This window comes from Papio anubis, chromosome 16, assembly GCF_008728515.1.
Source record: "Papio anubis isolate 15944 chromosome 16, Panubis1.0, whole genome shotgun sequence".
In the NCBI taxonomy this organism is placed as follows: Eukaryota; Metazoa; Chordata; class Mammalia; order Primates; family Cercopithecidae; genus Papio; species Papio anubis.
In genome coordinates this window covers 71,782,073-71,806,967 of record NC_044991.1, presented here as the reverse complement: position 1 = coordinate 71,806,967, position 24,895 = coordinate 71,782,073, and the positions used below count along the sequence as shown (strand labels likewise).

General features: G+C 43.6%; 1 protein-coding gene across 14 annotated transcripts in view; it reads right to left on the bottom strand.

The window, feature by feature from the left end:
* The window catches only part of PKIG (cAMP-dependent protein kinase inhibitor gamma), an 89,071-nt gene that overhangs the window by 25,933 nt on the left and 38,243 nt on the right, over positions 1-24,895 (bottom strand). For 9 of the 14 annotated variants that reach the window (XR_004179079.1, XR_004179082.1, XR_004179080.1 and 6 more), the window contains 2 exons: positions 9,747-9,894; positions 2,836-2,905 (listed from right to left, as the gene is read on the bottom strand). The gene's annotated coding sequence lies outside the window, so the exon portion shown is untranslated. Of the gene's footprint in view, positions 1-723; positions 777-2,835; positions 2,906-9,746; positions 9,895-24,895 lie in introns of all 14 variants that reach the window. The other 5 variants (XR_004179086.1, XM_017944787.3, XM_017944788.1 and 2 more) reach the window with 3 other exon arrangements.

The window sequence follows — 24,895 nt, the reverse complement described above, 5'->3', positions numbered from 1 at the left end:
CTGTCCACTGGCTTCACTGGCTCCTCTCAAAGGAGTTTTCCTCATGGCCAGGAGACAGGGAGTGACTTCAGTGCCCATGGCAAACCAGATTAGGGGGTGTCCTTCCGGCAGAAGGAATAACTATGTGCTTCCCTGGGGGCATGGCCTGCCCTCCTTGCTGAGGTGCAAAGCCAAGTAGCCTGGGAGATGAGCAGGCACACTCCTAGCTGCCAAGCAGTTTGCCCAAATGGTGGGAAGGCAGCTGCCCTGTTTAACGCACCTGGGGAAAAGGACTGATTGAGAAAAGTGCTAAATGGATGTGCTGGCCCCAGGATTCAGTTCTGGACCATGTTTTGGTTGTCTGAGGGCTCTGCACAGGATTTTCAAGGTTTGTAAGAGAATAGCTGTCCCTTGATTCCTCTGCATCCTCTGCACTGTCTGAAAGATCTGAAGGAGCACCGCAGAATGGCAGGCACTACACACAGAAGTCAGAGAGCACGGACTCAAGACTCCGGCCCTTCTCCTTCTTCCTAATTGTGTCACTACCAGCAAACAGTTCCACCTCTTTGAGTCTCAGTTTCCTCATCTATCAAATGGAGATAATATATATGTACTTCATAAGCTCAAACTAAATGAGGCTGAGAAGGATGTAAGTGCTTATCACGCCTGGCACATGGCTTAAATAATAGTTTTAGCAGCTTTGCCCAAGCACTCTTTTGTCTGTGGGTGTGGCCCAGCACATACCTGGCCTTCAGTCTGTGTTTGCTCCCTCCCCTCTGTAGACTGGTCCTTCTTGGCTGCAGGGAGAGAGAGCTGTGAGACTGATCCTGAGGCTAAGGCTTCTTCACTACTTTCATCCCAGGGGATAAGCTGCAGTGACAGGATGCACTTAATATGTGCTTGAGGATTTCAACAAATCCTTACATGGCAAACAAAACAGAGAGATTTCTCTGGAAGCCCTAGCTGGCCATGTAAAATATCTATGATATTTTGAGATATCCTGATGATATCTCATGAGATGAGAGAAAAGAAGAGTAATACTTATTATCTTCATTTAATAGATAAGGAAGCTGAAGCTCACAGGTGTGAAGTGACTTGTCTAAGGCCACCTGTACACTCTGCTTTACACTGGGTGCCCCCTCCCACCCACACAGCACCACTCCTCTTCTCTCCCCAAGGAGGCTATCTTATCTCACACTTCGGGCTCTGTCCTCTGATTTCTTGAAGGTCCGAGGGAAGGAGAAGCACAGGCGCTAAGAAGAGAGTGGGCCAGGCACAGTGCGGAACTCTCTCTGTCCCTTACCCAAACTGGGGCTAGACAGTCTCCTCCCTAAGCCTGACTCACAATTCTTCCCTGCTTAAAACCCTCCAGTGACTTTCCATTCAGAGCCATCAGGATAAAGTTCTGATTCATTCATGGCCACCTCCAGACTCAACTCCAGCCAGGGCACCCCCTCTGCACTGTGTTCAGCCCATGGAATTTCCATGGAGTGCTGCATCCCCCAAGCCTCCAGGCCTTCGCCGTGCTTCTCCGCAAGCCCCCAGCCTCTCCCTGTCCACTCTTCTCCAAGTCATCTCCTGCATACCTTTCAAGCCTCAGCACCCTCCGCCCACTAGCCCTCTGGACCTACCACAGACTACTGCTACTAGTCTATTGTCAGCCATACCCATAAGCTTCCTGAGGGCAAGGACTGTGCCACTTCTGCTTTGTTATCTGGTGTCCAATTTATAGAAGATGCTCCATAAATATCTGCTAAATTAATGTAAAAATGAAAAAACTTTTCCTGGCTGAGGCAGGAGTATAAACTGAGCTGCACCAGACACAGCTGCACTGTGCCCCTACAGTGCTGAAGAGAGAGAAAATCACAAGACCTTCTCTCTCTCATGCAGCTTTCAGTTCTCACACCATCCTTAGCTTATGGACAGACGCACAGTGGATTCCGCAAGCTCTTCAGAGCAAAGCGCTCATCCCCAGGCTCTTTAGCCTCCTTATGAAAATTCCAGCTATGGAGAAGGTCCAGGTGGGTATAGGCCAATCCAGAATAGCCTTCAATTCTGATACCTTAACAACTACATCCATGGATGCCGATAGATGCCCGGTGGGTAAAAAGATCTCTGTGGACCCAGTACTTCCAACTTGACAATTCAAAGAAATTCACCAGATTTGTTGATAAATACTGCTGCTTTAGGTAAAAAGTCAATTATTATGCTACCCTGAGTTTAAAATTATTAACTTATGCCAGAAACATTTAGATATCATAAACTATGGACATTGACCCAAGGTGGCCACACTGCCAGGCGGGCCACTTGTGCTCTGTGAATGGCAATTTGTTCTCAGCTGGAGGAACCGCATCTTCATCCCCTCTCACCAGACTACTGGGCCGAACCCATTTCTTTGGGTTAGGTTTTGCCTGCTTTTGCTCCTCTATTACCGCATTAAAATGAAAATTCCCATAATGTGCCCCGGTCTTTGTGAAAACAGCTTTACAGAAAACTCGTGGCGGAGAAGAAAGCTGGCACCAGGCCCAACATTGCTAGTAACTCCTGTGTATGATTGCACCTGCTTAAGTACATGGCCGGGAAACCCATCCCCTCTTAAGCCACCAGAGGTAAACTGTCTTTCTGATGCTATTACAAAAAACTGCCTGAAAATGGAATCTTGACTGTGAAATTGCAGCGTGATGTTATGTATATAACTTTTGAAAAGAGCCATCCTGTTTTTTCTTCATAAGGTCAAAATCTCCCACTAATTTCATTTGGAACTTATGTATTTTCTTCCTTCGGCCAGAAATAAAGATATTCAGGCAAAAATGTGTGCTGCTCTGGCAGTAGAGTATGAACAGCATCACTACCTACCTGGTTTAATTTCTTTTTCCTGCTTGCATCTCTTCAGATTTTCCACTGTTGACTAATCAGTATGGGAATTCTAAGGAACCAGAAGAAAAGCAAAAATTAGAGCTATACATACTCTGGGATTATAAATTGAAACAATCTTTTGGGAAGACAAGTTGACAATACCTATTAACATGTTAAATGTGCACACATATCCTTTGGGGTGAAATTCTTGGACACGTCACATTCCTAAAATGTCCAGGAATTTATACTACAGATATATTTACCTAAGTAAAAAGATACTCAGTGAAACACTGTACAGTAGCAAAAGCAAGGGGGGAAAACAACTTAAATGTCTATTAATAGAAAAACAGTTAAATTATGGTGTATCAATACCATGAGAAACTATACAGCTATTTCAAAGAATGAAGGAGATTTCATTGTACTGATATGGGAAAATGTACATGCTTGATTGTTAAAAAGTACATTGTAAAATTGCATATATTATAATTTTTTAATTTAAAAAAATATTTACTTTTTTTTTTAATTTTAAGAGACAAGGTCTCACTCTGTCCCCAGGCTGGAGTATACTAGTGCGATCATAGCTCACTGTAGCCTCAAACTCCTGGCCTCAAGCAATCATCCACCCTTAGCCTCCTGAGTAGCTGAGATTACAGGTGTGAACTACTGTGTCCAGCTCAAATGTAAACGTGATTATTTATGTTTAGAAAAAAGAAAAAAGTGCAGCATTTGTGTACAAGCACATTTTTAAAAAGTATACATACTTTACACTTTAAACAATTTTCAGTATACATAGAAAAGGGCAAACTGCAACCAATGGTTCTCCCTGGGAAATTTCTCTCTTTCGAAAAAAATTCTTCTCTTTTGAGAAACTGTGAGAAAAGAAATGAAAGACTTTCACTTTGTACATTATCTACTTCTGTTTTGATTGAAAACTTTTAAAGAGGCACGTAAAACTTTTAAAGATGCATGTGTAACTTTCACATTCATTACACATGCTATGCAAAAAATTCTATATCTAGCTAACATATCAAGTGTGAGGGCAAAAGATATTTTCAAACAAAGACTGGGCAAGTTTACCATTCACAGGCCCCAAGAATACTCTCCAATAGAAAGGAAACTGAATACAGAAAATAAGTGAGGTTTTTAGAATCAATAATGAGCAAAGGAAGGAATAATCCAGCACCCTTCTTTACTCCCTCTCCCTCCTTTACTCTTGGTATAACTGACTCCTCTTCTCAGTTTTTTTTTTGAAATGGAGTCTCACTCTGTCACCCAGGCTAGAGTGCAACGGCACGATCTTGGCTCACTGCAACCTCTGCCTCCCAAGTTTAAGCGATTCTCCTGCCTCAGCCTCCCAAGTAGCTGGGACTACAGGCGCGTGCCACCGCACCCGGCTAATTTTTGTATTTTTTTAGTAGAGACGGGGTTTCACCATGTTGGCCAGGCTGATCTTGAAATCCTGACCTCAGGTGATCCACCTGCCTCGACCTCCCAAAGTGTTGAGATTACAGGCATGAGCCACCGCGCCCAGCCCTCTTCTCAGTTTCAATAGCACCTTTTCAAGGAAGACCCCAGCCACACTCTCCTCTTTCACTCCCCCTGCTTATTGACTTCTTAAAGTCACCAGTTGTGCTTGTAACTTCATGCAGGTAAAGGCCATGCCTGTTTTATTTAACATCATCCACCTATAACCTTGCCCAGTGCCTGGCGGGTATTAGGTTCTCAAAAAATACTGGCTAAATACGTGAAAAATTTATTGAAGGCTCAGCTCAAATGCTACTGCTCCTCCAATTTCTTAGGCTTTCTACAGGACTCTGTCCCTATCTTGGGGCATTTTCACAATGTGTTCATGTTATCTGAGTCTTTTTTTCCAACTTCAAAGTCTTATTTACCCTGACATTCCCCATAGCACCTTGCAGGATGCCTAACACATAAAGGGTTCTCAGCAGTAGATGAATCCATGCACACGCACAGGAAAGTACAAATGATGGCCGCAGGCTCTAACCAATTGCAGATAGTAGTGACTGGAGCCCAGAACACAAGCACCTTTGAGATATGCAAACAAACATGAGACTCTGCCCAAGGAGAAATTAAAATTAGAGCTAAACTTGAAATACAGTGGTGTGGGTGGGGGGATTGGGAGACAGGCCCTTATTCAAAAACAGAGAAGTGAAATCACTGAGTGATGATTTATTTTAAGTGTGTTTTTCTGTACTATCTAGCTTTTCTTCCCTTAAACATATTCTAATTTTGCAATCAGAAAAAAAAATCCACAATAAATGTTATAAAAACAAACCAATGGAAAATCAGTGGTGATTTTAGACTACAAAAGTCACCCGTCCCTCTGTTTCCTTACTACAACTTTGGACTTCAGATTCAGGGCCCTCTCAGGTGGGGCCCATACATTTTGTGAGGAAGTGTTCTTTCCTCTGAAGCCACAGGGGATAGGAAGGTGCCAGAAATGAGTGCTTCAGCAGGGGCAGCTCTCAGTTGCTTCCTAATGCAAATGCTGGCAAAGCTCCCAGAGTCAGGAACTGTAGGGAGAGAGCAGAAGGAATCAACCCAGTGCAAGATCAGGACCTCCACAAGATGCTGATCCAGTGTCTGGCATTTTAGAGCACTTGTGCATATTTCTTTCGCAGTACTTTTCACATGCCATTAAAATTATTCACTCCTCTGCCTATCTTCCCTTGATGGACAGAGAATTCCACAAGACCAGAGGGAGTGTCTTTACCCAGTCCTCTAGCCCAGTGCTTAGTACTAACAGGCTCTCAACGTACATTTATGGAATGTTAAAGGCCACACTGATAAAGTACTAAAACAGTACTAAAACTGACCTAGGTCCCTGGGACACAGTAAGAATACACCAAATACTTTCTTCAGTGCCATGAAGGGCCATTATTCAGTTCTGAAGAGCCAAGCTAAAACCTGTAATTTCTTGAAAGATTAAAGAGACTTTTTAGGAAAAGGGGCTTCCTCCAGTAAGAGCGGATGCATTATGTGTTCTAATCTGCAATTCATAATCAGTCAGCATAGGTGCCGATGGCAACTTCCAAAGAAACCATTCTTTGAAGGAGCAGTACTCCAAGTTTTCCTAAGGCATTTCTGAAGGATTTCCAGGAGGTAGTGAGCTCAGCCTAGGGTCATGATTAATAACCTGTTTCCCAGAACTTTAGATTTTCCACCTCAGTCTCCACTTAGGAATTCCTTCTGGCCCCTCGTGAAAGCACTTGGCAGGGTTAATTGGGCCAGTTCAGCTTCTTGTCTGTCACACCCAGCACATGCTACCAGCTTCTTCCTTAAGTGGCTGGGCCAGGGTCCTCTGGTCCCAAGAGAACAGCACCCACTTCTGCTTTTGGCCTCAGCACTGGCTGGCTGATGTGAGGTTCAGCAGCACTTGACTGGGTGACAGGAAATAATGTTTGAAGAGCCAACATGGCAGCTCCAGGGTCCATCACAGGGGTTTCAAAATGATGAGTTCAAAGATAACTTCCAGTTCCTCATGCAAATGCCATCCTATGTCTGAGGGGGCAGATGCCTGTGTACACTGGCTGACATTCTCTTTCTGGAAATTGAGAGCAGCTAATCCTAAGCATGTATTTTTGTACCAAGTAAGTGCTTTATGAGCCCTATCTCATTTCATCCACATGGTACCCCTTTGAGGTCAGTATGACTGTGACCCCCCACTTGCCAGAAAAAGAAGTAGGTTCTATAAGGTGAAGTGATCAGTCTAGGATCTCCCGGCTAGGAGGTGGTGAGAGCAGAGCTTTTACCTGCTATCCCTTTCCAATTTCTCACCGAACTCTAGATTGTCTAAATTGAAAGAGATGGCGGACACCAACCAGACGCAGGGTTGCAAATTCCCACAGGGGCCAGGGGCCAGGGAGGAGACTAGAGGGCACAAGTGATGGGGCAGGGGAATGCACAAATGGCAATGAACTGGAGAACACACCTGCCTAAAGGCATTCAAATTAAAACCAAAACACTACTCTGACTTCTGACTCAAGTTCACTCATCATCATTTAACAGATGGAGTGACTGAAATCCAGGGAGGTGATATGAAAAAGGCACTGCAGTATGGTGAAATATTCAAGGGCTTCAGGGATAGCCAGTTCTCATTGGGAACTCAAGCTCTATCCCCTGCCAGCTGTGAGACTCTGGGCAATCCACTGCACCTCTCTGTGCCTTTCTCATGTGTAAAATGGAGATGATCTCTGCCTCACATCATTGCTGTGAAGATTAACAGAAGTCAGCATATCCAAGATGCCCAGCCCTGTGTGTGACATTTATTTCAGGAAGATACAAAAGCCAAATAAGATCTCTGGACACGTCTTTTCCACAACCTACCTCCACTCTCAAGATGCCCTAAACTCACTGCCGGGAGTGACTGAGGTGGGGTAGATCAGGAAACACACACTGATAACAGGAGCAACTTTGACACACAAAACAAGAACTGAAAGCCACCCTCATCTGGTACATGAAGGCCTAGTTGAGGTGTGTGAGGCATTCCATATTTCCACTCTCCACTTCCTGGCAGGGACCACAAAATCTAGGTACCTTCCTTCTGGAACATCACCTCCTCACTACTACCTTAGGAAAAAAGGTGGCTTTTTTGATTACCCCAAATCTCAAGATCCCGGGGGGGCTGGGATGAAGCAGAGGAGGCCCTGGCCTTCCCACTGCCCATGCCCATGAGTGGGTCCATGGCAGCAACAGTCCACCTTCGATGGGATGAAATGCTGGGGAAGACTGCAGCTTTAAGAAGTGCCAAGGGACCCCATCTCTACTACAAATACAAAAATTAGCCAGGCGTGGTGGCAGACGCCTGTAAACCCAGCTACTCGAGAGGCTGAGGCAGAAGAAGCACTTGAACAAAAACGGGAAGCGGAGGTTGCAGTGAGCCGAGATTGTGCCATTGCACTCCAGCCTGGGAGACAACCCTCCTGTTAACTAAAACCTTAATTCAAACAAATAGTTTCTAAATACCACAACTTCCGGAGGATTACGGTCTCTGATGCGCTTAAAGATTAAAAAAAAAAAAAAAGAGAGAGAGAGAAAGAAAGAAAAAAAAAAACCCTTAATTTGTTAAGACCTGGCACCTTAGAAACTCAAAATTAAAGATCTGATGTCTTTTGCTTTTTTTTTTTTTTTTTTTTTTTTTTTTGCACTCTGGCTGTGGCTATCCTTCCCTTGTGGCAGGAGGGGGTGGGTCTATGCTAAATGATGAAACAGGGGCAAATAGAGGGATTTTCCCCTTTCTTCTCCCTCTCTTGCCAAACTAGGAACTAGGATGGTGGGCTTTACATTTAAATTACGTCGTGTCTCCTTTGTACCTACGTGCCAGGCTTTCTACTAGGCAATGGGGCATAGTGATGGGCTAGACAGACACGCAGAGAGGGTGCAGATGGTCTAGTGGAGACATGGGGAACTGAAGTTACGCCAGTAATTATGTAAATACAGTTCAGTTAAACATGAAGGGGTTCAGGATAATATGAGAGCCTATAAGTAGATGGTTGCCCTCAGTCAGTGACGGGAGGGAATAATACTGACCATCTAGTGCTCTGTAAAGGGTTGAGCATAAGATAGGGCCTAGTGCTTAAGAGATACTCAATAATGTCAATTCCTTCTTTCCTCTCTCCCCACGTGTACGTGCTTGTGCATGCGTGTGCACGTACACATACCACTGAGACTTTTTCTTTGTCTTTCTTCAAGAACACCTAACCTGAAAAAGACCCATAAAAACTCAGAAGTAACTTAATGTTGCCTGTTTTATGTCTTCTTTTAACTGTCCTCCAGGCATCCGGTTTTAGCTCCTCTGGGAAACCAAAAACCTAGGATACTTTGCTCCTAAAGCCATAAGGGCCCAACACAAAGGGAAAAGAAATATAGACAGTTCGTTTCATACTGAATTTGGAAATACAGAGATCATCTAGTTTTGTCCCCTCATTAGGTACAAATGAAGAAACAAGACCTAGAGAGTGTGAAACACTTGCCCAAGGTGACAGTTTCCTCGGGTGACCCTTCTAATATATGGCAGCTTTTTGTTTAAGCTGAAATCTTTCCCTGTTAGCTGTAACTTTTCAAATATACTTAACCTGCTAACGGGGGAGGTGGGCTCCCACACACTGCAAGCCATCTCAAGCCACCTAGGAACCCTCAGTTCAGGGACCCACCAAGTAAGGGACCTGGGTTTTCCTCTCTACAGAGTAGCTTGCTTAGTTTCAAACCCTGAAAACAGATACCAACAAATAAAACGCCTAAGGGCTTACATGTCCTGTTTATATTCTAGGCATAAACAGCAAATTTTTAAAAGGAAGCAATAAAAAGATCGCAAACCCAAGGTTAAAGATTCCCAACCCCTTTCCATCTTGGAGTTTTCCACAGCTGCTGTAGCACTGGGTTTACATGTGATAAATTCATGAAGTCTGACCGTATCTGTAACTGAAATTTAACACAACAATCATATTCCTGAGGGGAAAGATCATGGGGAATTTTCACCACTTTCGGAGACTTTTCTTTCTAGAATGTTTAAAAATTATTATACCACCTTTGTAATCAGAAAAAAAGTAAGGGTTTTACAAACACCAATTTCTTAGGGAAGATTTATTTCTTCACCTATATTTGGAACAAGGAGCTGCTTTGAAAGCTCTGAATACTCTGTCAAAGTTCTTTGGGTAAAAATGAAACGGCATCTGAATGGAGCCCATCTGTGAGACTTGAGGCTCCTGACTAGCCTTAGGCAGTTTCAGACAAGGCCATAATTTTCAGAGCAAGCTCACATATATCATTATATAAAAATAGACATTTTGTGGCCAACAGGCTGGAAAGCAAGCTCTCCAGAGAGCTCTGCCTCCAAGCTCTGCTTCTCCCTGGGGGTGGTGGGCAGGGGAGGAGAGTAAAGTTCTACTTACAAGAGCAAAAGTTTCCTCAAAATCCAGCGGTCCTCAGTCAGAAGCGGAGGCAGAATTTACGAAACCAGGATTCAAGGTTAGCAGTCCAGACCTGTGGTGCAGGCAGGATTCTCACTTTACCCCGCTCTCTGTCTCTTCCCCGTGTCTCCTAAATGAAAAGCACTTTGAGGTTTTAGTGGGTGTTTCCCATGTCTCGGGCCAAGTAAGTCCCCATTTGTTGTAATCCAATGCTCAGCCTGATGATGTCAACCACACAACTCACTCACTCAGTTTCCACCTCTCTGTCCACGGGAGAGATCCATTTCCTTTGGACAATGAGCCAGGGGGCTGTAACTGCATCCCAGGCCACCACGCTCGCCTAACATCCTTCCTTCAATTTTCAGCCCTGCAGCTTTAGTGACAAAAGGTTTCCTATCCACTCACTGAGCCAGGGTTCCTGGGTAAATTCCTTTGCTTCTTAGTGGGTTGTCTGCTTTCCCGTGTGTTTAATTCCTTTCTTTGGTATATAATATACTAGTTAAGGTGGAGATCTTCACCCCACCCCACACCTATCTCCTTCTTCCTGTCCAATTTTCCAAGTTGTTTAATTTCTCCCAAGTCTCCTAGGTACATGCTGGGCACAGTACATGAGTTTGTCCTTCATGTAGGGTAGGTGATGTGTGCCCACGGGGAAGGCTTGGAAACAGCACTGGTCTGTCCCCTGGGGAACTGGGTTCCGGTCTTGGTCAGGCCTTCAACTGAATGAATGACCTCAAGCAAGTTACATCCCTCTCTGGACCTCAGTTTCCCTATCAACAAAATGCTGGCTTTGGTGCTTTCCACTTCTGAGATTCAATGACTAAAAATCAGTGACTGGGGAGCTTATCAACAAATGCATTACAGAGCATTTTACTACAAGCTACCCAACTACATGCTTGAGGGAAGGAAGAACCCTGGAGAAGTCAGAGGCCATTACCCAAGATGCCAGGCTCAGCTGGGCACCTTTACCCCCTTTATGAAGAAGATGAACAGATTCTTTGGGAGTAAAACCAAAAGAATTCACTGAACAAGTCCTTAGGGACATGAAAAGCAGCAGCATAAACTACAAGACAAGACAAACAAGTAAGAGACTGTAAGTGTCCTTAGGGACCAACATGGAACAGCAGTGGTTACGAGAGATCATTTCTTGCATTTGGAGAATGCTTGATGGGAAAGACAAAGAACATCTCTCTACTTTTGTGTACAATGGGAAGCAAGGTGACATGCATAGTGGTTAGGAACATCATTTGGGAGCCACAGATGTGGGTCTGAGTCCTGTGTGACTTAATTTCTCTGAACTTCAGTTTTTTTCACTGTCAAGTGGGATACTCGTGCCTCTGTTTTAGGATTGTGAGAATTAAAAAACACATGTAAGGAAATTGAAAGTATTTGGTACATAGTAAGTATTGAATCAATGTTTGCTCTCGTTGTACATAATCTCATTTGATTCTCATAGCATCCTTAGGAGAGTGAGATAAGTGCTATGAGGCTACATGATCAACCTCTCCTTCCTGGATAAGAAGACATACACAGAGAAGTCAGGTGACATGCCCAAGGTCACACAGCTCAAAACGAAAGGGACAGAATTAGAAATGAAGCCTCAACTCCTAACTAGGTCAGCACACATGCCACACACGACAATGCCAACGCCATTTCTCAAAACGGTTGCTGCAGCCAGCCTGGGAAAGGAAGCACGTAGGCCATGAGGTCGGAGAGGCTGCTTTCCTTGCTTTGCTACCCAAATCCTATGTGGCCTGAAGCAAGACTGGGCTTCGGCTAACTCTCTCAAAGGGAGCAGATGTGATATGTTTCAATGCCACTTCGATGGTGATGGGAAGGTGGGACCGGAGCTCTACTGGGAAAGCGGCTCTCTGTAGTGGGGAAGAGGCTGTGGTAGTTTATGGTTTAACGAGACTTTTTACTAGTTCTCAGAAAACATAGATGCTTATCAAAAAACACCCAAGAAAACAGGCTATATGAGGAGGGAGTTTGCCAATCTGAAGGCTTTTCAACAATGTGACATAGGACTGCTGTGGAATAAACACCACACCAGCCTGGCTGGGCGTGCTGGCTCACGCCTGTAATCCTAGCACTTTGGGAGGCCCAGGCGGGTGGATTGCCTGAGCTCAGGAGTTTAAGAGCAGCTTGGGCAACACAGTGAAACCCCGTTTCTACTAAAATACAAAAAAAAATTAGTCAGGTGTGGTGGTGTGCGCCTGTAATCCCAGCTACTTGGGAGGCTGAGGCAGAAGAATTGCTTGAACATGGGAGGCGGAGGTTGCAGTGAGCCGAGATTGCACCACTGCACTCCAGCTTGGGTGACAGAGTGAGACTCTGTCTTAAAAAAAAAAAAAAAAAAAAAACCAAAAAAAACCACCATTCTGGTAACCCACAGAGAGCAGTCGCTCACAGCTCGGAGAGATCTGGGCTTCCTTCTGGACGCTAGACCTTCTTGCTGTGCCTTGGTTTCCCAGTGTAAAATGAGAAGAAGAATAGCCTTACTCTCCAAGGTTCTTGTGTTGGTTATGTGCCTGGCACATACTATACATTGAAAAATACTTGAATACTTCTTGTCTAATTCTGACCGTTTCATCATCCTTTGCCCTAATGGTGATGTGACAATGAAATAAAGTCATTTTAAATAAAGAGGGTCCTGTATTTCTCCAGAATGTCAGGATGAGTAACGAACAAAAGCCCACCCAGAGCTGTCAGGCCTGTTCTCAGCAGCAGCACTCAGTTTGGAGGGACTGGAGGTCGGGGCCATTGTTTGGCTGAGCCTTTATTCCAGAAGCCTGAGTAGGCGTCAGGAAATGAGGCTGGGCTCTTGAGATGGGTGCTTTGAATCATGTTTTGTTACTTGAACAAAAATAATAGTAAGGAGCCCATTCATAAAAACAACATCATTTTCTTCAACAACATGTACTTTGTATCACTTCCCTTGTGAACTGAGTAATTCTATGTCTGTGACAGAATCCCGGAAGACAGAACCAAAGCAACACTGACACATTCATTTCTTCTTTAACTGACAATACTGGACACACTTATGTGGGCGGGGGCCACGCTGTGCACTGAGCACTCTATAAACACCACTTAATGTCATCCTCACAATAATCAGGTACAGGAGATATTATTAATATTCACATCTTACAGCTGTAGCAACAGATGCATGGTGAGCAGACTAACCTGCTCAAAGGCTCACGGGAGCAAGGGGCACAGCCTGCGCTCTAACTAGGGACTGTGTGGGGCCAGTCCTGAATCCACAACCCCCTTGCACTACCGCCTCTTAAAGGGCTTCCCTTCAGGAATCTTGGCTATTTTTCACAGACAGTAGTATCAGCTCCTTTGAGGATGAAGGAAACTCTGGCTGTTTAATTCCACCCTCTACCCCCAGTTTAGAAGGGGTCTCTCCTTCCTCTGAATTTCCTTAGTACTCTCTGTTTCTTAAGAAACACACCCTTTTTTCTGTTGACACATATTTATTTGGGGGCAGGTCTTTTTTCTCTGCCAGAATCCTAACTTCTTAAGGAAAAGATCTGTGTCTAATTTAGCAGCATTTTGTACATGAGATACTTATTAAAATAAGGAAATTCATAAACAAACTCCAAAACTAACATTGGATATTTACCATATACCAGGTAATATTCTGTTTATTTTATTTATGTTGTAGAGACGGGGGTCTCGTCATATGCCCAGATTGGTTTTGAACTCCTGATCTCAAGTGATCTGCCTGCGTTGGCCTCCCAAAGTGTTGTGATTACAGGTGTGCCCAGTTGTATGCTAATTGCTTTATATAAATTACCTAATTTAATCCCATAAGGAGCTCTATGAGGTAGGTATAATTATTATCCCTGCCTGACACATGAGAAAATCACAGACACAGATTGATTAATTTGTTGGGGCAGAGTGTTAGTCCGTTTTGCATTGCTATAAAGGAATACCTGAGGCCGAACAATTTTTTTTTTATGAGTCTTTTTTTTTTTTTTTGAGACGGAGTCTCGCGCTGTCGCCCAGGCTGGAGTGCAGTGGCGCGATCTTGGCTCACTGCAAGCTCCGCCTCCCGGGTTCACGCCATTGTCCTGCCTCAGCCTCCTGAGTAGCTGGGACTACAGGCGCCCGCCACCGCGCCCGGCTAATTTTTTGTATTTTTAGTAGAGACGGGGTTTCACTGTGGTCTCGATCTCCTGACCTTGTGATCCGCCCGCCTCGGCCTCCCAAAGTGCTGGGATTACAGGCGTGAGCCACCGCGCCTGGCCTGCAGCCGAACAATTTATGAAGAAAATAGGTTTATTTGGTTCACGGTTCTACAGACTGTTTAACAAGCATGGCACCAGCATCTGCTTCTGGTGAGGCCTTAGGAAGCTTTTAGACATGGTAGAGGGAAAGGAGAGCCGGAATGTCACACGGCAAGAGAGGGAGCAAGTGTGAGAGGGAGAAGTGCCAGGCTCTTTTTAAACAACCAGGGCCAGGCACGGTGGCTCACACCTGTAATCCCAGCACTTTGGGAGGCCGAGGCAGGCAGATCACCTGAGGTCAGGAGTTCGAGACCAGCCTGGCCAACATGGTGAAACATCATCTCTACTAAAAATACAAAAATTTAGCTGGGCATGGTGGTGCACACATGTAGTCCCATGCTTTTTTTTTTTTTGAGATGGAGTCTCGCTCTGTTGCCAGGCTGGAGTGCAGTGGCGCCATCTTGGCTCACTGCAAGCTCCACCTCCCTGGTTCACACCATTCTCCTGAGTCAGCCTCCCGACTAACTGGGACTACAGGCGCCCACCACCATGCCTGGCTAAATTTCTTGTATGTTTAGTAGAGATGGGGTTTCATTTTGTTAACCAGGATGGTCTCGATCTCCTGACCTCATGATCCACCCGCCTGGGCCTCCCAAGGTTCCGGGATTACAGGCGTGAGCCACCACGCCTGGCCAATAAATTTTTTTTAAATTAAAAAATAACCAGTTCTCACTTGAACTAACCGAACAAGAACTCACTCATTACAACGGGGAGGAGATCACGCCATTCATGAGATCCGTACCCATAACCCACACACCTCCCACCAGGCCCCACTTCCAACACTGGGGTTCCCATTTCAACATGACATCCAACAGATATCCATCAATATCGTTAAACATTCCAACTACATCAGCTAGCAACTGACGGATATCTGTTGAAGGAGTATATGAATAAAGAAATGCTGGCCACCACTACCCACTTTCTAGTCCACATAGCTGCTGTACAGTGCAATCGCTCATCACCCTATCAAAGGCGGGTTTCAGCTGCCATACCATTTCCAACTCACTTATTCACTATGCCAAGCAGTTAGAAGGTCCATGTTTTCTCTACACAATTAATTGAGAAGCATATTGATTGAGATTTATGAATAAAAGTAGATTTTGTTCTAACTATAATCATAATTGCTTATTATAAAAAGATAAGAAAATACAGAAGAACAGGAAAAAAGGAAGGAGAACAATACATCATCTCACCACAATCCTAGTGTAAGGCCCCAGAGAAGGAACCACACTTACACTTAAAACAATGTTCTTGGTCAAGTGTGGTGGCTGACACCTGTAATCCCAGCACTTTGGGAGGCAGAGGTGGGCAGGTCACTTGAGGTCAGGAGTTTGAGACCAGCCTGGTCAACATGGTGAAACCCCGTCTCTACTAAAAAACACAAAAAATTAGCTGGGTGTGGTGGTGCACACCTGTAGTCCCAGCTACTCAGAAGGCTCATGAGGCTGAGGCAGGAGAATTGCTTGAACCTGGGAGGCAGAGGTTGCAGTGAGCTGAGATCATGCCACAGCATTCCAGCCTGGGTGACAGAATAATAATCTGTATCAAAACACATACACACACACACACACACACACACACACACACAGTTTTGAATTCAGAAACTTAAGTCATTTTTGAGGGGCGGAGAACCAAACCCACAAAAGATGACTAAGATACTGCTGGACGTATTTTTTTTGGTTTTGGAGTACACATGGCTGCTTTTTCTTCAGGGTTCGATGTCCTGAGGATCCACTTTGTGGTCCCCTTTGGACTGCTGATTTGGTGTCTCTGAAGAAGAGCTGGAAGGATAAGAGAAGCCTGACCCCAGTGATTATGTGGCTAGAAACTGGACAGGTTCACAGGATATCACACTGTCCCCTCCCTGCCTTTTTTCAAACCACTTCCCACTAGCTTGAGATAAGTTTCCAACTACAGCTGTTTTGGGATAGATGGACCTTCACTTCAACAGTGACCTTAACTTTAAACAGTCTTGGACTCACTGATTTTTGCAGCTGAAAGGAGCATGTGGTCTCCTCATTTTAGGGGTGAGGAATGCCAGATCCAAAGAAGGCAAGGGACTATCCTGAGGTAGTACAGCCTGGTGCTCCAACAGGAGAAGGTTTGAGACGCTCACTTGCTACTCTCTGTTGGTCTGAGACTCTCACTTGCTACTGCACTTTGAAATACAAATTTGAAGGGCTCTTCCCTCTTATTTTGGTTAACTCCTACTCAGCCATCAGATTTCAGATTAAATGTCACTTCCCTAGGGTGCCCTTTTCTCTGAGCCACGTTAGCTCCCCCTGCTGTAATGGTCTCATGGTACCCCTATGTCTCTTCTCATAACCCTTAACATATTTATAAGTACATGGTCCATGTGTTTCCCCATCAGACTGTAAACTCCACAAGGTCAACAGTATGTCTCCCTGGTTCACTGAAAACATCTATCCCAAGTGCCTAGAAGAGTGCCTGCCATAAAATAGGAAACTCAATAAATATTTTCTAAACACACACACACTCTACTTAGTCCAGTTTATGGTAAAACAATGACATACTTTTTGTAAAAAGCACCATGTCTTCTGAACTACAAATTGGGCCTTCTTGCTGAAAGAAGGATCATTGGAGAACAAGGGATTTCATTTCAAATAATTTCCAGAAGATAGAAAAAGTTCAGATCAGAGAGGTATGATGACAGAAACTAAAGTCTGGAGCACAAGGACAAGAAAGCACCATTGGAAATGAGAGACAAGGAAACGTGTGGGACCCCAGGGAGGCTCTGGACCTGAAGACAGCAGGCGTGGAGAAGATTCAGAAGGGCCAAAAAATGAAGGGATCCACTGAAGGTCCTGTGCCACCAGCTCCTCTATCCCATACCTGAAGCACACAGAGGGCCCAAAAGCTTTGTAGAACCATAGCCAAAGACAGGAGGCCTCTTTAAATAAATTGAATGAACTGCCTAGGATTGATCTAGGGCTTCTAGTAAGAGACTGGCCACCTTATGCTAACATGTGAAGGGCCCTCAGTCTAACTGCTGCTCCTGCTCATGTGCCCTAAAGGATCTTCCACTTAGTACCTTAGTACCCTTCTAGTACCCAGCAGCTTCCCAGGCAGGACAGAGGCGTATGGGACAAACAGATGAACTGAGACCTACCCCTTAAAGAAGTCTTTTATTAGTGATTGTCAGTGGTCAAATAAAGCATGACAGGATGTCTGATGAAAACCAACTGCATGACAGGAGTTCAAGTTTCAAGACCAGCCTGGCCAACATGGCAAACCCCATCTCTACTAAAATTACAAAAATTAGCTGGGCGTGGTAGCAGGTGCCTGTAATCTCAGCTACTCAGGGGGCAGAGGCAGGAGCATCATTTGAACCCAGGATGCAGAGGTTGCAGTGAGCTGAGACCATGCCATTGCACTCCAGCCTGGGTGACAGCCAGACTCCGTCTCAAAAATAAAAATACAAAAATTAGCCAGGCATGGTGGCACATGCCTGTAATCCCAGGTACTTGGGAGGCTGAGGCAGGAGAACTACTTGAACCTTGGGAGGCGGAGGTTGCAGTGAGCTGAGATGGTGCCATTGCACTCCAGCCTGGGCAACAGAGCGAGACTATCTCAAAAACAAACAAAAAACTGATGAGTCAAGAAAAAGCAGTATGGTAATGTGAGGTCCTTGTTTGGATCTGATTGGAACTAAAAAAACATGGAGTCACTGCTAATAATAATAGATTATTATTTTATGTGGGATAGTAGTGTGGTTATATTTTAAAAGGAATCCTTATTCCCTTAAAAGGCTGGGCACAGTAGCTCATGCCTGTAACCCCAACACTTTGGGAGGCCAAGGCAGGTAGATCACCTCAGGTCAGGAGTTCCAGACCAGCCCAATATGGTAAAACCTCATCTCTCCTACAAATAAAAAAATTAGCCGGGCGTGGTAGCGTGTGCCTGTAGTCCCAGCTACTTGGGAGGCTGAGACAGGAGAATTGCTTGAACCAGGGAGGTGGAGGTTGCAGTGAGCCAAGATTGCACCACTACACGCCAGCCTGGGCAACAGAGTGAGACTCTGTTGCAAAAAAAAAAAAAAAAAAAGCTAAGGTAATTACTGATAAAATGACATCTAGAATTTACTCCAAAATAATCTAGTGGCAGGGAAAAATGGCTACCAGCACAGATGAAACAAGACTGGTCATGGGTTGTTGATTTTTGAAGCTGGGTAATGGGTAGTACATGAGGATTAATTATACTATTCTTTCTAGTTTCGTACATGTTTGAAAATTTCTGTAATACAATTAAAAAAAACCCCAGATATCTCAATAAGCATATTATTTAGATATAGAGAGATAAATGCTAGATCAAACGCCTAAAAGGATCAAAAGTGTATGCTCTTGGGAGCAGGATAGGAGGAAGGGTAAAGAAAGGGAGGGGGCAAGGAACAGATGGTTTTTATTATAAATCTTTTATGATATTTGACCTTAAAAAAGACTAAGGCAAACTATTTGCATGTACCATTCTGACAAAAACAAAATTCATTTAAAAAAGGAAATGGGAGTAATATGATTTAGAGAAATAGCAGTAACCACCAAAAGAAGTAAAAGCAGAAAAATAAAATGGCTGCCTCAGGGTGGGGAGGTAAGCAGGAGACAGATGCCTTTCTGGACTCAGAGATTTTTTAAAAAGTCATATTCATGTATTACTTGGATTTTTTAAAGGTAGCTATTATCAGTTGCTACTATCAGTTACTAGCAGGGCCTTTTGCTAATCTCTACATTTATAAACTGAATACTTCCTCAGGTTTAGAATCCTAAATCACCCAGAGTGAATATCTCCACATTAAGTGTAATAATAACAATTATTGCTATTAAACAATTGTTTGCCATTTGTCAGTGCTTTACATATGTTACTTCTAATCCTTCTAACATTCCTGCAAGGCAAGTATAGATATTCCCATTTTACAGATGAAAAGGTTGAGGCTGAGAGACATTAGCCATTTGCTTGAGGTCACAGTGTGGGTTAAGCCTGTGAGACTCAAACACCAAGCTCCTTCCATTACCCTACTTCTCCTTTGCATTCCATTTGTTTGGTATAGTCCAGAAAGTACCTTTACATAAATTTTCTCATCAACCCCAAGAAACAGGAGGGACATGACTATCTTTTTGACAAATGAAGAAATCAAACCTAAGAAAAGTTAGGTAACTTGCGCAAGAATCCAGGCTCCTGATCCTTAATCTAGTATTTCTTCTACCATTCCTTATTTCCCCTCAACAACAAAATGTTAAATCAGTCATAATCTCCTCATGGGCATTTGTCATAAGAGTCACTGTACATGAATGCAGCAATGCAGCCGAAGCAGGAATTTAAAAAAGGGGGGGGGGGGGGGACATTTTTTCCAAAGGAAATATACTAATAAACCATGGAATGTCCTCAGTTGCTCTAATGACAGCATGTTGCTTGAGTCCTCAAAGGGACTCTTGAAATGTCAGCAGCCTGCCTGCCTGGCACAGAGCAGATGAGTTGCTGGCACAGGCAGTCTGCAGCAGTTCTGACAACCAGTGCCACTCTACTTAGTTCCAAAGAAAGAAATGAGACATGCGTGCCTCTGCCCTGAAAAAAGAACTTCTGTGCTTCCTAAATCTACTTCAGTCAACAGCCATGGGGCCCCAGGGCTTTTTAATAGTTGCCAGGAATCTTCTTAGAACAGTGCTACTCATCAGAGCAGAGGCATGTTTATGAAACTGTACATCAGGTTGCATAGGGGTGGAAGCCAAATGTGGGATAACTAAAGAGGGTGAACATGTGACCCTCAGTCATCTCAAGTCAGGGTAGCTGAAGCTCTCCCCACAAGAGAAGCAGCCCAACATTTGGGCACAAGAGCCTTAAGCCTGGTGTGAGATGCTCCTCAGTCTGTGCTGGCATCTGAATAATGGCCAAGCAGCAGTTAGGGGGAAGAGGCTGTTTACTTGAGTTCAAACTATTTATAGCACCAGCAATCTGCACATATTTGGATGACAAATCTCTGGGCTTCAAGTAAGTGGTGCTTTGCTCCTGGACAATTTCATCAAACACACTCCCTCCCCACGCCACCCCCAGTCCCCCTCACTAACACATGTTGCCCTCAGGATGTTTTATTTAAGTTGCTGAATTTTAAAAGATTATAAAAAGAAACCACATTTTAAGAACAAGTGACTTTTAATCCATTTATTTCCAAGTTTGAACTACATATTTTCTTTAAGGCTTGAATCAGAAATTAGATTATAATACCTGTATATTATATAAAAATATACACTTGCCCCATACGTGAACAAAACAGTAACTGGATGATGTCTGTAATTTAACATGTATATTGACCTGGGAAAGTGGCTCATGCCTGAATCCCAGCACTTTGGGAGGCCAAGGCAGGTGGATTATTTGAGGTCAGGAGTTCGAGACCAGCCTGACCAACATGGTGAAACCCTGTCTTTACTAAACACACAAAAAAATTAGCCGGGTGTGGTGGTGGGCGCCTGTAATCCTGGCTACTGGGGAGGCTGAGGCAGGAGAATTGCTTGAACCTGGGAGGCGGAGGTTATAATGATCTGAGATTATGCCACTGCACTCCAGCCTGGGCGACAGAGTGAGACTCCGTCTCACAACAAACAAACAAAAACATGTGTATTGTTGTAAAGATGCTGAGGCCCGCTCAAGACCTACAAAGAGAACGTTTCTTACAGTGCAATTAACATACAATGATTAAAGGCTTTCAGAACAGATCCACAAACAATGTGTAATTATACAGGCATTACAAACAAAAGAGGTCTTACTACCTATGAATTCTGGGGAGAAGCAATGGTAGTGTACGGTGTTCACCAATGCCCAATGCGCCCATTGCATGCCATACAGGAAAAAGGCTCAACTGTAACAAACCCACGTGCAGAGCCTTCTGCACAGTTTTAACTCACAGAAGGTGTTACAGCCTTGCCAATGAATGTGTTTGGAAAAACCAGTCTACTCTAAAAGCTGCCTTGTGTTTACAGCAAAAGCATTGCTGATCTGAATCTTGCATCTCCCCTGACCCAGGCATTGCCTAATTCTAAAGACGAAAAAGTGCTTGTTAGTTAACATGCATGTTGGCAGCTTCCAGTCATATAATGCAGGCAGGATATGGTGTAGAGAAAAAGGCCAGTAAAGTGAAGACAAAGGTTTATAGTACAATGGGTGATGGTAGACAGTTAACATGGCGAGAGGAAATAGAAGAGATTCCTAAAAGGGACTTACATGTTTTCTTGTCTTTTCCCTCTGCCAGTAAAGCTCATTAGAAGGTCCCTAAGACAATCTTTGAACAACCCCACTTTTTTTAACATTAGGAAAAAAAGTTCTGGTCATGGTAAAGAAAAAGAGGCGTGTCTATACATAGAATGTAAATTATTTAGAAATTTCTTCAGGTCACTTTGTTGTTATTATTATTATTATTACTATTATTATTTGAGTCTCACTCTATTACATAGGCTGTAGTGAGAGCACAACCTCAGCTCACTGCAACCTCCGCCTCCTGGGTTCAAGCAATTCTCCTGCCTTAGCCTCCCAAGTAGCTGGGATTACAGGCCTGCATCACCACATCTGGCTAATTTTTGTATTTTTAGTACAGATAGGGTTTCACCATGTTGGCCAGGCTGGTCTCAAACTCCTGGCCTCAAGTGATCCACTCGCCTCGGCCTCCTGAAGTACTGGAATTACAGGCGTGAGCCACTGTGCCTGGCCTAAAGCATGTAATGTTTGATCCCATGTTTTTATTTCTAGGAATTTTTGAATTATAAAACTATCCTTATCATTGAGACCTTAGCTGAGATGTCACTTCTTCAGAAAAACTTTCCCAAGCCACCCAACCTAAAATAACCACCCAGGCGGGAGAATGGCGTGAACCCGGGAGGTGGAGCTTGCAGTGAGCCGAGATCGCGCCACTGCACTCCAGCCTGGGCGACACAGCGAGACTCCGTCTCAAAAAAATAAAATAAAATAAATAACCACCCATCTACCTATCACATCACTTTCTGTTTAAGTGTCCATACAGCACCACTTTTTTTGTTGTTCATTAATTTCTTTACCGCCTGTCTTTCACTGCTGCCTCCTCCTGTCCCACATTAAAATATCAGTTCTGTGAGATGAGGGGCCTGGTCTATCTTGGACACCATTCTTCCCAGGTGGTACATACTAGCCAGGGACACTGCAGCAGCATCTCATTTAATCTTCACAGCCGTATGAGGTTTCTGTTATCCTTCCACTTTAGAGATAGGCAAACTGATGTACAGTTTCATTTTAGTGAGTGGCCAGTAACTGGCAGTCGGAATCTAAATACTGGTATGTGTGACGACAAAGTCCACACTCTAAACTACCTCTCTCAAGATGAATCAAAAGTTTAAATAGTTTAAATGTGCACTTTTTAAACCAAACCATCCTAGTTGTGGAAATGTATTAAATAGAGATGATCACACAAGAACACATAATTAGATATATCTTATTTATTGCATACAACTTATCATAGCAAATACTGGAAATGTTTAGGCAAGTCACCAGTTAGCCATAAGGTTCAAGTTTACGTTTTAGTAAACAGGCCCCCATCTCAGACACTATGAGGATTTAACAAGACAATGCATAGTACCTGGCTCACAGTCCATGTTTTGTTGTTACTGCTATATTTATTCATTTATTCGAGACAGGGTCTTGCACTGTAACTCAGGCAGGAGTGCAGTGATATCATCACAGCTCACTGTAACCTCAAACTTCTAGTCTCAAGTGATTCTCCCACAACTCAACCTCTGGAATAACTAGGACTACAGACACGCACCACTATTCCTGGCTATTTTTTTTTTCATTTTTTGTGGAGACAAGGTCTTACTATGTTGCCAGGCTGGTCTCGAACTTCTGGTCTCAAGTAATCCTCATGCCTTGGCCTCCCAAAGTGCTGGGATTACAGGTGTGAGTCACTGAACCCAGCCTACATTTAAATCTCTAAAAGGATATACAATATACCAAATTGTGTATCTCTGGACAGCAGGATTACACGGGGAGTGTGAGATATGGCAAAGTTCACACCTGTAATCCCAGCACTTTGGGAGGCTGAGGCAGGCGGGATCACTTGAGGTCAGGAATTCAAGACCAGCCTGACCAACATGGTGAAACCCCGTCTCCATTAAAAATACAAAATTAGCCTGGCATGGTGGTGCATGCCTATAATCCCAGCTACTTGGGAGGCTGAGGCAGGAGAATCTCTTGAACCCGGGAGGCAGAGGCTGCAGTGAGCCAAGATCACGCCACTGCACTCCAGCCTGGACAACAAGAGTGAAACTCCATCCCAAAAAAATAAATAAATAAAATAAAAATAAAATAACAAAAAATAAAAATAAAAATTACATGTTTATGTATATTTTATTTACAGTTTTGGAGGTAACCACCACAATTACGAAAAACTATTAAAGTAAAAAACAGCTTTCAGAAGGCCTGGCTAAAGCAAGTGGGGATTTTTTTTACTTTCATCACTATATCTTTCTGTCCTGGAGTGTTTATTTTTGTGTCTATGTATTACTTTTATAATTTTTGTTACATTGGCAAAAGAAGGAAGGCTGGTGGAATTGTGTGATCACCAACCACAATAAATAATAACGGACTGAATAATGTAAATATACATTTCAGGAGAAAGAAAATTTAGTCTTACCTTGACTGGAATAGATATTCTACTAGACATGTGCCTTATCAAGATTTCTTTTAAATGATACTTCTCAGTGTTGTGGAAATAAGAGAAAATGTAGGTGAAAATAGAAAATGGTACAACATTCCTAAAGGGCAATTTGACAATATGTGCTAGAATCCTTAAAAATGTACAGGGTATATGGGACCTCTCTGTACTTGCTGTGCAGTTTCACTGGGAACCTACAACTGGTCTAAAAAATAAAGTTTCTTAATTAAAAAATGTAAATGCTCTCTGACCCACTCATTTCGCATCTAAGAATCTATCCAAAAGAAACCACTATAGATGTGTGTGCAAAGACTTGACTTAAAGTTATTCACTTCAGCACTATTCAAAATACTGTAAAACTGAAAATCCTTAAAGTCCACAATTAGGGAGTAGTTAAATAAACTTTGGTAGATCTACAGAATGGAATATTACACAGTCACGATAAGTAATACTATCGAAGAATATCTGATGACATTTAAAAAATGTCACATAAGGGCTGGGCGCGGTGGCTCACGCCTGTAATCCCCAGCATTTTGGGAGGCAGAGGCAGGTGGATCACAAAGTCAGGAGCTCAAGACCAGCCTGGCCAAGATGGTGAAACCCTGTCTCTACTAAAATTACAAAAAATTAGCCAGGCGCGGTGGCAGGTGCCTGTAATCCCAGCTACTCGGGAGGCAGAGGCAGGAGAACCGCTTGAACCTGGGCGGCAGAGGTTGCGCCACCGCACTCCAGCCTGGGCGACAGACTGAGACTTCGTCTCAAAAAAAAAAAGAGTCTCACTTTAATGTTAAGGTAAGCCCCTGTATATAGAAGGGGCTCATGTTTGTAAAATGGAAAGTAGAAAAAAATGGAAGAAACTATTAATCAGTAGTATATCAGGATGATGACACTGCAGGTAATTTTTATTTTCTTATTGGTATTTTCAATTAGTATTTTATAATAAAATATAGCATTACTTCTACAAAAAGAAAAAATACAAAACGTTATCTTTAAGTGCTTTTGGATCATACATACCAAGCGCTACAAAATGTGCATACATTGACTTATAAACAAGAGGGACATTTATATCAGAGTTACTTACTGCTTTGTTTTCAGACAGGGTCTCACTCTGTCACCCAGGCTCCAGTGCGGAGGTTATAGTAAGCCGAGATTGTGCC